The following is a 16,721-nucleotide window of genomic DNA, read 5'->3' as shown; positions in this document are numbered from 1 at the left end:
CAAATAACCAACTGACTCAGGAAGAAATACAAAATGTGAATAGCAAGCAAAGAGATCAAATCAGTAATCAAAAACTTCTCAACAAAGATAAGTCCAGAACCAGATGACTTCACTGGTGAATTTTAACAAACGTTTAAAGAAGAATTAACACTAATCCTTCCCAAACTCTTCCCAAAAAGAGGAAGAAAAACCCTGAAAAATGTTTTTCAGACCCCTGAAAAACGCAGGGGTTAAGGTTGATGACCTCAGTGCGGTTGAAAATCCGAGTATAACTTCAGAGCTATCCCTCCTTATCTGCGGTTCTGCACCTGCAGATTCAACCATCCATGGATTGTGTAGTACTGTAATATCTAGTATTGAAAAAACTCTGCATATAAGAGGACCCATGCAGTTTAAACCTGTGTAGTTCAAGGGTAAACTGTACCTCTTAACTAATTCAATGAGGCCAGCATTAATTACCCTAATATCTAAGTTAGATAAAGGCATCACAATAAAATGAAATTACAGGCCAAAATGCCTTATGAATATAAATGTAATATCCTCAACAAAATACTACAAAATTGAGTCCAAACAACTTATTAAAAGGATCATAGGTAATTCCCTGGCGATCCAGTGATTAGGACTCCACACTTCCACTGCTGGAGGCAAGGGTTCCATCCCTGGTTGGGGAACTAAGATCCCACAAGCTGCGTGGTGCAGCATGAATGAATGAATGAATAAACAAACAAACAAATAAACAGATCATGAATCATGATGAAGTAGAATTTATACCAGGAATGCAAGAGCAGTTCAACATGAGAAAATCAATTTAATATACCAAATGAAGATGAAAAATCCCCACATGATGCTCAAGTGAAGCAGAAAAAGCACTTGACTACATCCAAAACCTTTTCAGGATAAAAATCACTCAATAAACTAGGAACAGAAGTGAACTGCCCAACCTGATAAAAGGGCTTTTACGAAAAACCCACAGCTAACATATTTACTGGTAAAAGACTGAAAGCTTTCCCACTTAAATGCGGAACAAGACAAGAATACCCACCTTGGTCAATTCTATTCAACACTGTAAAAGAAGTCCCAGCCAGAGAACTCAGGCAATAAAAAGAAATAAAGCCATCCAAATTAGAAACAGTGAAGTAAAACTATCTCTGTCTTTAGATGACATGATCTTACATACAGAAAATCCTAAAATATCCATCAAAAAAGTATTAGAGCTAATAAATTCAATAAAATTGTAGAACACAAGATTAACACACAAAATATCAGTTTAATGAACAATCCAAAAGTAAATTAAGAAAACAACTGTACTTACAATACCATCAAAAAGAATAAAATACTTTGGAACAGAGTTAACCAAGGAGGTCCAAGACTTGTATACACTGAAAACTACAAAACTTTGCTGAAAGAAATTAAAGACCTAAATAATGGAAGGACACTCCTTGTTCATGGGATAAAATACTTAATATAGTCAAGATAAGAATACTCCCCAGTGTTCCACAAATTCGATGACAAATCCAACAACCTTTTTTGCAGAAATGGACATGATCTTTAAATTCACATGGAATTGCAAGGAACCTCGATAGCCAAAACAACCTTGACAAAGAAGAACAAATCAGAGGACTCACGTGTTCTGACTTCAAAACTTGCCACAAAGCTAGAGAATCAAAACAGTATGGAACTGGCATAAGGATACACATATAGATCAAGTGAACAGAACTGAAAGTCTGGAAATAAACCTACACATCTCTGGTGAACTATTTCTCATCAAAAGTACCAAGACCATCTAATGTGAAAAAAACAGTCTCTTCAACAAACGGTGTTGGGACAACTGGATATCTACATACAAATATATGAAACTGGACCCCTTCCTCATGTTATATATGCAAAAATTAACTCAAAATAGATCAAAGACCTAAATGTAAGAGCTAAAACTGTAACACTCTTAGGAGAAAACATAGTAAATCTTCATGATCTTGGTGTGCCAATGAGTTCTTAGATATGACATCAAAAGCACATACAACAGAAGAAAAATAGATAAACCAAACTTCATCAAAATTAAAACCCTTGGGCTTCCCTGGGGTGCAGTGGTTAAGAATCCTCCTGCCAATACAGGGGACACGGGTTTGAGCCCTGGTCTGGGAAGATCCCACATGCCACAGAGCAACTAAGCCCGTGAGCCACAACTACTGAGCCTGCGTTCTAGATCCCACGAGCTGCAACTACTGAGCCCGCGAGCCACAACTACTGAAGCCCGTGCACCTAGAGCCTGTGCTCCACAACAAGAGAAGCCACCGCAATGAGAAGCCCACACACCACAACGAAGAGTAGCCCCCACTCGCTGCAACTAGAGAAAGCCCGCACGCAGCAACAAAGACCCAACGCAGCCAAATATAAAATAAATAAAATAAATTTATAAAAAAAAGAATCAAGCACCACTAAACGAATTTATTTTAAAAAATTAAAACGCTTTTTGATTCAAAGTATATACTATCAAAAGAATGAAAAGACAACTCAAAGAATGGGAGGAAATATTTGAAAATCATATAACTGATAGAAGCCTAGTACCCGACATACTCTTATAATAAACAACCCAATTTTAAAATGGACAAAGGACATGAATAGATATGTCTGCAAAGTAGTTATAGAAATGTCCAAGAAGCATACAAAATGGTGCTCATTTGTCATTACGGAAAAGCAAATCAAAACCACAATGAGATATGACTTCGCACACACTAGGATGGCTGTAATAAAAAAATACAGACGTTAACAAGTGTTGCTGAGGATGAGGAAAAACCAGAACTCTCATATATTGCTGGTGAAAATGGAAAATTGTGCAGCCATTGTGAAAAAGTTTGGTGGTTCCTCATTAAGTTAAAAATAATTAACATAGGACACAGCATTTCCACTTCTAGGTATATACCCATAATTGAAAACAGGTTTTTTTTAAATGAAATACAATTATTTAATGAGACTATTCAAGACTGGAAAAGATGCAGTGATACAGGCAGAAAACAGGTTTTCAAACAAAAATGTGCATAAATGTTGACGGTGGCACTATTCGCAATAGCTGTAAGGTGGAAACAACAAAGATGTCCATCAACTGACACCTGCATAAACAAAATGTGGTACATCCATACAGTGGAACATTGAGTCATGAAAAGAAATGAAAACTTGGTAAAAGAGTACAAACTTTCAGCTATAAAATGAAAAAGGTCTGATGATCTAATGTATAACATGGTGACTACACTGATAACATTGTATTGATTGTATAATTGAAATCTGCGGAGAACTTAAATGTCTCACAAAAAAAGAGAAAAATATGTGAGGTGGTGGATGTGTTAATTTACTAGATGGGAGGAATCCTTTCATAACATATATGTATATCAAATTGTCATGATATGTACTTTAAAAATCTTACAATTTTGTCAATTATACCTTAATAAAGCTGGGGGGTGGGGAAGGAATGAAGTCTGATACATGCTGCAATATGGATGAAATTTGAAAACATACTAAATAAAAGATGCAAAAAACACATACTGTATAATTACATTTATGTAAAATATCTACAAGAGGCAAGTTCTTAGAGTCAGAAAGTAAATTAGTAGTTGGCAGGGACTGGGGTAAAAGGAGAATAGAGAATGACTTTAAAGGGTATTAGGTTTTATTTTGGGAGGATGGAAATGTTCTGGAACTAGATAGTGATGATGATTGCACAATACTGTGAATGTATTAAACGCCACTGAAATGTACACTTTAAAATGGTTAATTGTTTATGTGTACTTAAACAATACATGTTATTGGTGACTTTCACTGACCAAATTCCAGCAAATGATGAGGCAGAATCCATTCTGCATGAAGCAGATTGAAATTTGATTAGGTGCAGAAACATCTGCCAGAAAATCTTCTCTTAACTGAACACTCTACATACTGAGTAAGACAAAGAATTTTAGAAATTTATTTTAAGGACATGCAGTCAATTTATTCTGTAGATGTTCTAGTTTTATCCAGGGGAGGGACCAAAAAAAAAAACCAAGACCATCAGAAAGCTGTCTACATGAGCATCAGTAATATGGCCTCCTGAAAAATCTCATTAACTGGGTTTTGCTTGGTACCATCTTTTGCATCCACTGAAGAATAATTACAGGCATTTATTTCATGGTTGCCACCAAAAGGTTGTTCATCATTTACAGGAAAAGAAACAAAAGGTTTTTTTTTTTCTTCTTTCAGCTTTCAATGTCAGAATATCTTTTGGCTCCAAAAGGAATCAGGCAGCTTTATTCAGATGATCAATAAAAGCCATGTAACATAGTCTTTTTTTTGGCCATGACTACCAGAATGGTCAGAAATATTTGCAGCTCTAATGAGAACCTACTCTATAGCTCAGGGAACTCTACTCAATGCTCTGTGGTGACCTAAATGGGAAGGAAATCCAAAAATAAAGAGGGGATATAGGTATACATATAGCTGATTCACTTTGCTGTACTGTAGAAATGAACACATCATAAAGCTACTCCAATAAAAATTATTTTTTAAATAAATAAATAAATATTTTCAGCTTGAATTTGGTAACCACATAGTTTCTTATGCTCTGTGTGTATGTGTCTCCTTGCCAACTCTGCTCTAGTGACCTGCTATTCCAATGTTACTGGCCTGTAGACCTCAATATCACCATCACCTGCAATCTCAGGCCCCACTCCATGTTTTGCAAACTTTCCAGGTGATTTTAATGCACATTAAAGTTTGAGAACCATTATGCTATGCTGTTTCCCTCAGTTTCATTTTATCTATTTCTACTTTTCCATTTCAAGTATAGGAGTCATTAACCTCATAAAATACATTGTTAAACAGTGTAGAAAAACTTTAACAACTCACATAAGATTTCTTCATATTTTGCTGGTCTTGGAAAAATGTTGAAATCTCTGAAGGTATAGCTGGGATAGAAAGAGAGGAACAAAGTCATTAGAGATACAGACTGTCTGCACCTCCTGGATTTGCCTATTTAAATGGCTATAAAAATAGCCTGGGTAAAATGCTTCTTTGTGGGAGAATATCCTTTTCATCCTGGAGAAGGGGCAGGAAAGGACGTATGAAAAAAAGTACTCACATGTCTATGTGTGACTGTGATATGGTCATGCAGAGCTTGGGTATGCAATTTTTCACTGGGTGAATGTAATTATTTCCTACTTTTTAAAAAAATATATGTACCCCTTTATTTCAAAGAAATTTAAAAATTACAAGGAAATTGGTCAAATACCAATACCCTAAATGAAGGGACACTAAGCTTTCATTAAGTTATACAGCAAATGTTGTAATGTACACATGTATTTTCTTATTTACTGCTTGAGGTAGAGGATTCACCCAAAGCTACGGAAAAAGGGAAGGAGGCACTTCAAGGCTACTTTTTAACTGTTTTTCTAAAGTATGTGTATAGATAAACAACAAGGACCTACTGTATAGCACAGGGAACTATAAAATATAGTTATATATATATAAAGCTATTCAGTATCTTGTAATAATCTATAATGGAAAAGAATCTGAAAAAGAATATATATGTGTAACTGAATCACTTTGCTATACACCTGAAACACTGTAAATCAATGATACTTCAATTTTAAAAATCAACTAATTAAAAAAATTTTTTTAATATGGATAAAAGTAAAAAAAAAAAAACACAGAAAAGTATATATAGATCCTCAAAAGACTGCCTTTTAAGAAACGTTTTACCAATGATGATGCAGCAGCAACCGGCCTGGGTATCAGGAGACTCAACATCTACTCTTGGCTCTGCCACTAACACAAAGCCAGGGAAATTCATTTACACCCTCAGGACCAATTTTTCCCAACTTTTAACAAGACAAAGAGAAAGTTCTTTTTATACTGTTGTGTATAAGAAAATCATCAGCGTATTTTTAGATGCCAGGTTCACTGTGCTAAGAGCTCAGAATCTGGGATGAGTGGGTGAAAAATAGAGAGTGCGGGTTAAACCGGGAATGCGAAAACAGAATTCATTCCAATCTAGCTGTAAAGCTCCTTTCCTCACACCATGTCCTCAAAAGCTCTCCCATGAACTTATATTTCCTGAGTAGCCTAACCCTCCTTCATTCCTCTCAGCCCAGTTCCCCTGCCTTCTGAAAACTGGTCCAGACTTTCCTCCATCAGGCAGCCTGTGACGACTTCTGAATGTGGCAACATCATCCAAATCTCACTCATTCTGAGCAGGCGGTGTAAACCTGGGATCTGCTCCCTTCTAGGAACTACTGCCTCTGCTAAAACACTCGCTCAGATGGTGGAGTGGTTCTCTCCCACGTCGGATTCTGTTCCTAGAGACTCCTCCTTACTTCACAAGAGGTACTTTATTCCAAGGTAGATGAGAAATGCACCTAAGGAACAAATTCATTTAATTGGAACCTTCACCCAGGCCCGCAGTTCAACTCTTAGTATCCATTATTCCATAGAATCTCAGATCAGACCTTCAATAATCTCACACTCAAGGCTGCTCAGAACACAAAACTAGACTGTTACAGAACTAACTCAGAAACAATTATGCTGTCTGTCCCAAGGACTCCGAAGACATCTAGAAATCCCAGAAACAGCTGTTACGTGGTAATACTCAACCGTTCAAATTATTTCTTCACACGTCAAATTATTTTTGCTAAGTTCTGGGGAGGATGCACTGCTGGCTTTTATAACCAAGACAGTAAATGCGAAAGACCATGACATTCGGAGAAAATCTGAGTTTGTCTTCTAGTTTGTTATCTGATAGTTTTGTGGCTTTGTCTATATAACTGTCCTCTCAGTCTCAGTGTTCTAATCTGCTACAGTGGGGAGAGTTATACTGACCTAAGTGACAGGTTGTGAGCCATAAAGTAACGAGTAAGAAGAAGAATTATTTCTATGAACCACGGTAGCTAACATTTACTGCCAGGCACTGTGCTATGGTATTTAATCCTCTGAACTACCCCAGGTGGCACGTTATTAATATCTTGAGTTTCACAGACGAGAAAATGAAGTCTCACGTAGGTAACTATCCCAGGTAATTCCTTTATACCAAGTTCTGCCCTGCACCCAAGTTCCCCTCAAACCCGCCCCCCACTCGCGGGCAGGGCGCACCCATCACGCAGAGACCAGGCGGCCTGCGTCGCGGAATCTGCAGCCTCACCGAGGTATGGCGTCCCCACGCCCGACGCCGGCGACTTCTCCAGCCGGAAACTCCGCCAAGGCCGCCACCACCTGCCCTCTCAGGTTCTTACGCCGCGGGTCCTGCCCCTCCCCACCGTAGGGCACCGCGGCCCCCTGCCTACTCCCTGAAGCCGCGCAGGGCCGCCCACCCTCCCCCCGGCCCTCATCCAACCCTTCTGCCTCGCCCGCCACTCCCACTAGGGCCGCACCAGCCCCCTGAGAGGCGCGCAGACCCGGACACTCCGTGACCGTCTGCCACAATCGCCTCGAGGCTTTCTAGAGACAGAGCCTCCAGGCTATTACACATGCGCAGAAGGAGCCGCAAAAAAGAGTCCGGTTCCCGTGACCATGCGCGGTGAGCTCACGAACTTCCAGACTCCATTTCCCAGAAGCCTGCTCGCCCAGTACCTTGAAAGAATTTCGGTAACATTTTTGTTCCTTAGCAATTCAGAGATAGTGGGCTAGGGTTCTCACTTCTACTGTATGCAGCCCTGAGTTCTTTTAGTACCTCAGAAAAACAGTCTCACAGCCAGTGTGCCTTTTAAACAACAGGCTACCCAAGGAAGCAAAGTTGTAAATCAATGTGAATTATGAATATGAACAGGAAAGTTACTTTAAATACTAAGAAATTAAATGAATTAAATACTAGGAAATACTAGCAATAAGATGATACTGTTTAAAAGTAAGCAGTAAATGGTAGCATTTCTCTCAGCAGTGAAAAAGATAAGCAAGATGGCGCGTTGGATATCAAAAATAAATCCAGGCTTCGGGTAAAGAGAAGCCTCTAAAAAAGACTATTGCAATAGAAATAATGTCCTGACTTAAGGATCGGAAAGCGTCTCAAAATTAAGTAGAAAAAGGCTTTTCTTTTCTAGCGAGGAATAAGAAGGATTAGCGGGAACTCGAGAGGAAATTGAGTGAGTGGAGGAGGTGAACAAACAGCGTGATGGGGTAGTCTGACTGGAAATTTGTCTGACTCTGTTAAGCCCTTTTTGGAATGAGCTGTTAAGGGATGGGAGGATATATTCTGTATTTCTGTGCTTGGTCACACTGGGGGACAGCCAAAGTTCGGGGCTTGTGAGGGTGAGAGAAGCCTGATTAAAGTTTGGTCCAAGCTAAGTCAGTGTAGACCTACCCTACAAGAAATTCTAAACTACATCTGTTAGCCTGAAAAGGAAGAATACTCAACAATAGACAGTAACTTAAAGCCATATTAACAAATAAAGAATACCAGTAAAGATAACTACATAGGCAAATATAAAAACAAGCACTGTTGTGTTTCTTTGTTAGTAACTCCTCCTTTTTTTTTTTTTTATGAGTGGGATTGTGTTCCCGTCTCCCTGGTTGTTTGGCCTGAGGCTTCCAACACTGGAGATTGTAGGCTGTTGGGTAGAGCTGGGTCTTGGTGCTGAGATGAGGACCTCCATGACACCTCACTCTGATGAATATTCCCTGGGGTCTGAGGTTCTCTGTTGTTAGTCCAGTGGTTCGGACTCGGAGCTCCCAACGCAGGAGCTTCAGCCTGACCCGGCTCGCGAACCAAGATTCTGCAAGCTGCATGGGGTGGCAAGAAAAAAAAAAAAAGAGAGAACAATAAAGAAGTAAAAAATAAAATTAGACTAGAAAACTAACAGATATGTTAGAAAGACTGTAAAAATAAAAATATAGACGAATCAACAAACCAGAAGGTGCAACAGTACCTCAATAGTAAAAAAGAGGAGGGAAAAAAAAAAAGTAACTCCTCTTTTTGTTTCTCGTGTAATTTAAAAGACAAATGCACCAACAGTAATCATGAGACAATGTTAATTCTAAGAATCACACAAATTACCAAAACTGACTCAAGAAGAAATAGAAATCTGAACAGATCCATAACAAGAGATTGAATTAGTAATCAAACCCCTACCCCCAACAAAGAAAAGTCTAGAATCAGATGGCTTCATCGGTGAATTCTACCAAATATTTAAAGAATTTCCCAAACTTTCATAAAATAGCAAAGGAGAGATCACTACTAAACTCATTCTATGATGCTAGCATTATCCTTGTTTAAAAAAAAAAGACAACGTCACAAAAAAACTTCGGATGTAAATTCCTTATCACTATAGATCAAAAAATCCTCAACAAAATACTAGCAACCTAAATTAAACAGCATATTTTAAAAAAAGATTATACACCATGACCAAGTGGGATTTATTCCAGGAATGTGAGAGTGGTTTAACATACAAAAAGAGTTGCTATCACATAAAATTAGCCATCACTTGTGCTTTGCAAATTAGCTCACAATAAACAGTTGAGAGCAACTTAAAAATAAACTGTGGTAATGCATAACGAGGAACAGCAGGTCGTAAATGAAAGTAATAATGTATATATACTAACTCACAAGTTGCAGTGGTTTACATGGCATGTTTTTTAATAAAAATTGTAGTTCACAAGAATATGTAGGGAATTCCCTGGTGGTGCAGTGGCTAGGACTACAAGCTCCCAATTCAGGGGGCCCGGGGTTTGATCCCTGGTCAGGGAACTAGATCCCACATGCATGCCGCAACTAGGGAGCCTGCCTGCCGCAACTAAGACCCAGTATTTTTTACAATTATTACAGGCAAATCCTATTCTTTAGAGTTCTCATTATTTCTTACTAGTGAATCCTTCAATACTGCAATCTGTCCTTATAATTAATAATTCCTTATATTAAAATTTCCCAGCTCAAATTACTAATTACTACGTACTGTGATTTGGCTCTGATTAATACAGAATTGGTACCAGGAGTGATCTCAGGAGATACTCACACAAAGATGGCATTTTAGTATCGGTTTGGCTGTGCCTTTCTGTTTGAGTGCAATGCTGCTCTCCTTGCCAGTGGTAAATGGGATGTTTGTAATCCATGACATGCAGAAACATCACAATTAATCAAACTATCATGTATGAAGCACTAACTGAAACATGTGCCTTGTGGGCCCAAGAGGCTACTGCACTTGACTATTACAGCAGTGATCATGACTATAAGGATTGAGCTGTGGGAGAAATTCCTCTGAGTACCCTTGAGCACTTACAAAGAGAAAATGACAAACTCCAGGTCTGTCATTTCTCAGCAAAAATCATGGTGTAAGAACCAGACAACTTCCATGGCAGCCCTAAGAGAAGCTCTTATTCTGTTGCTGTTACGCCTGACATTGCTGAAATTCAAACACAAAATTTAATTGTGTGGGACTTCTGGTTCTGACCAAAGTGGAGTAGTCCCATCCCTTACAATTATTCTCTCTCACAACGAAAATACCCTGGACATAACACGCCAAACAACCATAGAAAGACTCTGAAAGGTGGAAAGAAGGCAAACTGCCTATGGGCCTACCAAGGCATCTAGTACCGCTAGAGCAATGGTGGTGATTTCCATTGGTTTTATTACCTCCCATATATCTCAGACAAGGTACTGCAGAAGCCCACAAAAGACCATAAACAAAACAAAACAAAAACCGAGCCTTTTCCCTCTAGCCAAAGGACCAAGAAAAGAGTTGTCTAACAGAATCCACTCACCCACCCCCTGCTGTGTGGCAGCAGATGGTGGTGTTCTGATTCCCCACTAATCCCCCATTCCCTTCCTGGTGGAAGCAGGCAGTGTTTCAAATTCCCCTGCTCAGTGATATTGACAACACAAGCAGGGAGTTGATCTTCCATCCCCCCTCAACAAGAAGCAGAAGGTGTTCTGATTAACCTACCACAGTAGTGTCAATGGGACTGAGCTAGGAGCTGATTTTTTCATCTCTCACCTAGTGAAAGCAAGTGGTGTTTTGATCCCCCTGCCAGGGTAATGACAGACGAGTCCATTGGTGAGCTAAGCCTCCACCTGTAACTGCCATCCATGAGACTGAGCAAGGCAATTCAACTCAGAACTCCACTTTCTTTCCATCGTTGGTGTCAGTGAGGCCCAGTGGGTAGCTGAACCTACTTAGCTACCTGGCAGCAATGAGATTAAATAAGGCAATATAAAGAAGGGCTGGTCAGCAATTTGGTGCCTCCAACCACCTAATGTCAGGGGAGCTCAGTGAGCAGCTAAGGTTCGACCCCCTGGGCGACAATGAGGCAGAGCAAGGTTATGCAAGGGAGAGCTAGTCAACACTCCACTTCCCACCTCTTTAGTGTCAGGTGGCACAGCAGAAGCTGAGCCTCCACAGCTCAGCATCAGAGAAGCAGAACTATGTGTGGAAGGCAGGTACTGAGCTTCCTTGCTCCCCTGGTATCAGCAAGGCCCAGCAGGGAGCTGAGCTTACATGCTCAACTGGAGACAATGAGATTGTGTGAGTCAGTGCCCCACTTTTACAAGGAGGATGTCAATGAGACTGAGGCAGGGGCTGACCATGTACCCCACCTATCTACAACAAGGCAATGGTTATCAGAACTCCACTTTTTCCAGGGTAGTATCAGCAAAGCCCAGCAAGAAGTACAACAGACACCCCCAACCCGCCTTTCATGCTACAACTAAACAAGGGGACTGCCTGTTAAGAAAGAAAATTAAATAGGTTCCAGAGTCCTGAAATATAATATCCAGATTTTCCAGGATACAATTACAAAACACTCATCATAACAAAATCTAGGACAATAACAACTTGAATGAAAAAAGACAGAAACCAACATTGAGATGAATTAAATGTTGGAATGGTCTGATTGGGATTTTAAAGCAACTATCATCAAAATTACAAATATGCCTGAAACCCAATGAAAAAATAGAAAAAGCTCAGCAAACAGATATGTTAGAGAGAGGGGAGGGAGGGAGGGAGAGAGAGAGAGAGAGAGAGAGAGAGAGAGAGAGAGAGAGAGAGAGCAGGAACAAAATGGAAAGTAGAGAACTGAAAAAACTCAATAACTATATTTTTCAAATGGCTGGGTAGGATCAATAGTAGAGTGGAAATGAAAAAGGACAGAATCAGTGAATTCGAGAGCAGATCAATAAAATTTACTCAATTCAAACAACAGAGAGGAAATTGACTTTTAAAAAAATGAACAGTCTCGGGCTTCCCTGGTGGCGCAGTGGTTGGGAGTCTGCCTGCCGATGCAGGGGACACGGGTTCGTGTCCCGATCCCGGAGGATCCCACATGCCGCGGAGCGGCTGGGCCCGCGGGCCATGGCCGCGGAGCCTGTGTGTCCGGAGCCTGTGCTCCGCAACGGGAGAGGCCACAGCAGTGAGAGGCCCGCGTACAGCAAAAAAAAAAAAAATGAACAGTCTCAGAGATCTGTGAGATAACAATAAAAGAGCTAACATCCCTGAAGGAGAGGAGAGAGAGGAACTGAAAAAGTACTTGAAGAAATAATGGCTGAAACTTTCACAGATTTGACAAAGAAAAATTTTAAACCATAAACATAAAAGAAGCTGAGCAAATCCCAGATAAAATAAGCCCAAAGAAATCAATACCAAGTTACATCACAATTAAACTTCTAAAGACAAAGAAAAAAAATCTTGAAAGCAGAGAGAAAAGATACTGCGAAATTTACTGTCATTTGAATTGATATTCCCCACAAATAATAGAGATGAAAGGAGAAACAGACAAATCCACAATTATAGCTCAAGACTTCAACTCTTAGACCCACTCTTAGAACTACTAAACAGTAAATCAGTAAGAATACAGAACTGAATGATACAATCAACTAACAGAACCTAAGTGACATATATAGAACACTCCACTCAAAATCAACAGAATATATTTTTTTTCAAGTACCAACGAAACATTCACTATGAGAGACCATACTGAGTCATAAAATAAGCCTCATCAAATTTAAAATGACTGAAATTATACAGATATCTTCTCTGATCATAATGTAATAAAACTTGAAATCAGTAACAGAAAGACAATAGGAAAATCTCTGAACACTTGAAAATGTAACAACATATCTAAATGATCAGTTGATAAAAAGGGTAGTCTCAAAGGAAATTTTAAAAATATATAGAACTGAATGAAAATGAAAATACAGCCTACCAAAACATGTGAGACAGTTAAAGTAGGATTGAGAAAAGTTTATAGCATTAAATGCTTATATCAGAATCAAGGCAAGATCTGAAATCAATTATCTAAGTTTCTACTCCAAGAAACTTAAAAAAAGAGAGAGAGAGAGAGAGAGCAAAATAGGCCCAAAGCAAGCAGACAAAGGAAATACTATAGACAGGGCAGAAATCAATGAAATTGAAAACTGGAAAACAATAGAGAAAATCAATGAAAGAAAAAGTTGGTTCCTCAAAAAAAAAAAAAAAAATCCATAGAACTGGTAAACCTCTAACCAGACTAACAAATCTAAAAATACTGAGCTCCTGTAAGCCATGTGGCATGGCCAAAAAAAAAAAAAAAAAAAAAAAAAAATTGTGTGTAAGGATGTGGAAAAATAGGAACTATCATACACTTCTGGTGAGGATGAAAAATTGTGAAGCCACTGTGGAAAAAAGTCTGGCAGTTCTTCAAAATATTAAACATAGAGTTACCATGTGAATCACAAATTTAATTCCTAGGTAAATACCCAAGAGTAACATGTCCAAGCAAAAGTTATACATGAATGTTTATAGCAACGTTATTCACAATATCTAAAAGGTGGAAACAATCCAAATGTCCATCACCTGATGAAGGGATAAAGAAAATTGATACAAAACAAAAATATTCCATACAAGGGAATATTATTCAGTCATAAAAAAGAATGAAGTATTAATACGTGCTAAAACATGGAAGAAACTTTTTAAATAAATTTATTTCATTTACTTATATTTGGCTGCGTTGGGTCTTCGTTGCTGCGCGCGGGCTTTCTCTAGTTGCAGCGAGCGGGGGCTACTCTTCGTTGCGGTGTGTGGGCTTCTCATTGCAGTGGCTTTTCTTGTTGTGGAACACAGGCTCTGGGCATGCCGGCTTCAGTAGTTGTGGCTCGTGGGCTCTAGAGCACAGGTGCAGTAGTCGTGGTGCACAGGTTTAGTTGCTCCGCAGCATGTGGGATCTTCCTGGACCAAGCCTCGAACCTGTGTCCCCTGCACGGCAGACGGACTCTTAACCACCGTGCCACCAGGGAAGCCCATGGAAGAACTTTGAAAAACATTATGTAAAGTGAAAGAAATCAGTCACAAGAGGCCACATATTGTTTGATTCCATTTATATGGAGACAACAATAGATTAGTAGTTGCATGGCATTGGGGAGATGAAGGTATAGGGGGATGATAGCTAAAGCGTATGGGGGTTTCTTTTGAGTTGATGAAAGTGCTCTAAAACTGACTGTGGTGATGATCACTCTTATCTGTCCATACACTAAAAACGACTGAATTGTACACTTTAGATGAGTGAGTTGTATGTTATATGAATTATATCTCAATAAAACTGTTATTTCTTAAAAATGATAGGAATACTTTAAGAGGATCCAAAAGCTAACCTATGATAGCTCTCAATGCCCAAACACAGAACAATTTGAGCAACATAATAACATAATAGTATTGGATGAAATTAAAAGAGTGAGGGAAAAGGAACTGACCTAAAAAAAAAAGAGAGCAACAACATGAGTGAATCTTAAATGAATTTTGCTAAGCCAAACCCAGGAGATACATATAATTCCATTTGACATTCTGAAAAGGGTAAAATTGTAGAACAGAAGACAGATCAGAGAGTGCCAGTGGTTGAGTGAGAAGGTGGGTTGAATAACCATGGTTGGGAATAAAAGAAATATCCATACAGATATAAATAAATGATGTAATAAATAAATGCTGGAAATGAAAGTTTTCCCTTACAGGGGGTTCCCAATTAATAAATATAGAAGAAAGAGGTGAAATATAAAATCACCAATTGGAACACCACAGTAATAACTGTTGTAGGCAAGATCCACCAGTGAAAGCTAAAATTAGTAGCCAAAACTCTAAGTAGGAATAGTATATTTGCATAGCCTTAAAGGTTCTCGCCCCAAATTTACTACTAAATGTGGTGATTTAAAAATATGATCCTAAATTTGAGATGGAGCTTATTCCGCTCCCACTGAGTGCACTGGACTTAGTAACCCACCTCTAAGCATAGATTGGAAAGGGAAAAATCCTAAAGATATAGTGGAGAAACCTGTCAGACATCACCTTCACCAAGTAACCAAGGTTAATATAAGTTGTGTTGATATCATGTGTCCCCTCATATATGTGTAGGACACCTCCTCTCTGTGGTATTCTTTCTAAAAATTTATAACCTCAGTCCAATCAGGAGAAAACATCAGACAAACTCAAAGTCAGGGACATTCTTCATAATATCTGACCACTATTCTTCAAACATCTGAAGGTAATAAAAGACAAGGAAAGACCACGTAACTATTGCAGATGGGACGAGACCAAACAGACTTGATGATTAAACATACTGTGGTATCCTGGATTGAATCCTGGATCAGTAAAAGCGCGTTAATGGAAAAACTGATGAACTCTGAATAAACTCTGTAGTTTAGTTGATACAATTGTACCCGTATCACTTTCTTAGTTTTGGTAAATGTACCATGGTTATGTAAAATGTTAACAATTAGAGGGACTTCCCTGGTGGTCCAGTGGTTAAGAATACGCCTTCCAATGTAGGGGACTTGGGTTTGATCCCTGGTGGGGGAACTGAGATCCCACATGCCACAAGGCAACTGAGCCCGCATGTGCGCGCAACTAGAGAAATCCTCACGCTGCAACGAAGGTCCCATGTGCCGCAGCTAAGACCTGATGCAGCCGAATAAAAATAAATAAATAAATGTTAACAATTAGGTGAAACTGGGTGAAGAGTATATGGGAACTATCTTTGCAACTCTTCTGTAAACCTGAAGTTAGTAAAAAAAAAAAAAATTAAATGACATTGATCAAAAAGAGTTAACTACATATTCTTTTATGAAAAGTTCATCATAAAATAATACACCCATATGCTCATACTGTGCTAAAAATGTCATGAGCATGCCCACATAAAAGAATGTATATTTGGTTCCAGGTAAAGCATTTCTGAGAGATTAGATAAAGTGCTTTCTTCTTAAGTTTGGTGTGTGAACAGTTTCTTACATAGGAACAGTTTTTATTATTAATACTGAATTGCTAGGTTGCTTTTTTCCTCATTCCGGAGAATAACTAGGCTGCTCACAGATATTATTTTAGTTTACATAGATTTATTGTCTAAACTATAGAAGATAAATTTATCAAAACTAAAATAACATCTGTCCACGTTCATAAATGAAATTCATGTACCACTTTGCTTCTCTTGGTTTGTGTCTAGTCGAAAACGCACACTGCTTTGACATACATCTCCGGGACACGGACAGAATCCAGGGTCCAGGTAGCAGGACTGACTATATCAGATAGTAATATCTCAATTCAGTCACCAAGGCAGAAACTCTCCAGCTGATTTCTAAAGGAGTGGGCATGGTGTATACTGGGCAGGGTAATCTTAAGAAACGTACTGAACAATTTATGTGCCAGACGCCATCCTAAGGTAGAGCCACTTTTCCAACCCAAGCTGCCAGGAGCCAACTTCTAGCTCGCCGCCACCGCGCCACGCCGCTCTCTCCCTCTGCGCATGTGCATCCCCGCCTTCTC

General features: G+C 39.1%; 1 protein-coding gene across 1 annotated transcript in view; it reads right to left on the bottom strand.

Annotated features, from left to right (window-relative positions):
- The window catches only part of LOC309814546 (uncharacterized protein), a 37,353-nt gene extending 29,898 nt beyond the window's left edge, over positions 1-7,455 (bottom strand). The window contains exons 1-2 of the mRNA XM_082640536.1: positions 7,160-7,455; positions 4,873-4,931 (exon numbers count right to left, since the gene is read on the bottom strand). The gene's annotated coding sequence lies outside the window, so the exon portion shown is untranslated. The remainder of the gene's footprint in view (positions 1-4,872; positions 4,932-7,159) is intronic.
- Positions 7,456-16,721: the final 9,266 nt, after the last annotated feature.

The sequence above is a fragment of the Mesoplodon mirus genome (genome assembly GCF_964341445.2).
Source record: "Mesoplodon mirus genome assembly, chromosome: 2".
Taxonomy (NCBI): Eukaryota; Metazoa; Chordata; class Mammalia; order Artiodactyla; family Ziphiidae; genus Mesoplodon; species Mesoplodon mirus.
Note: the sequence above shows the minus strand (reverse complement) of the source record. Positions and strands in the feature narration are given on the sequence as shown.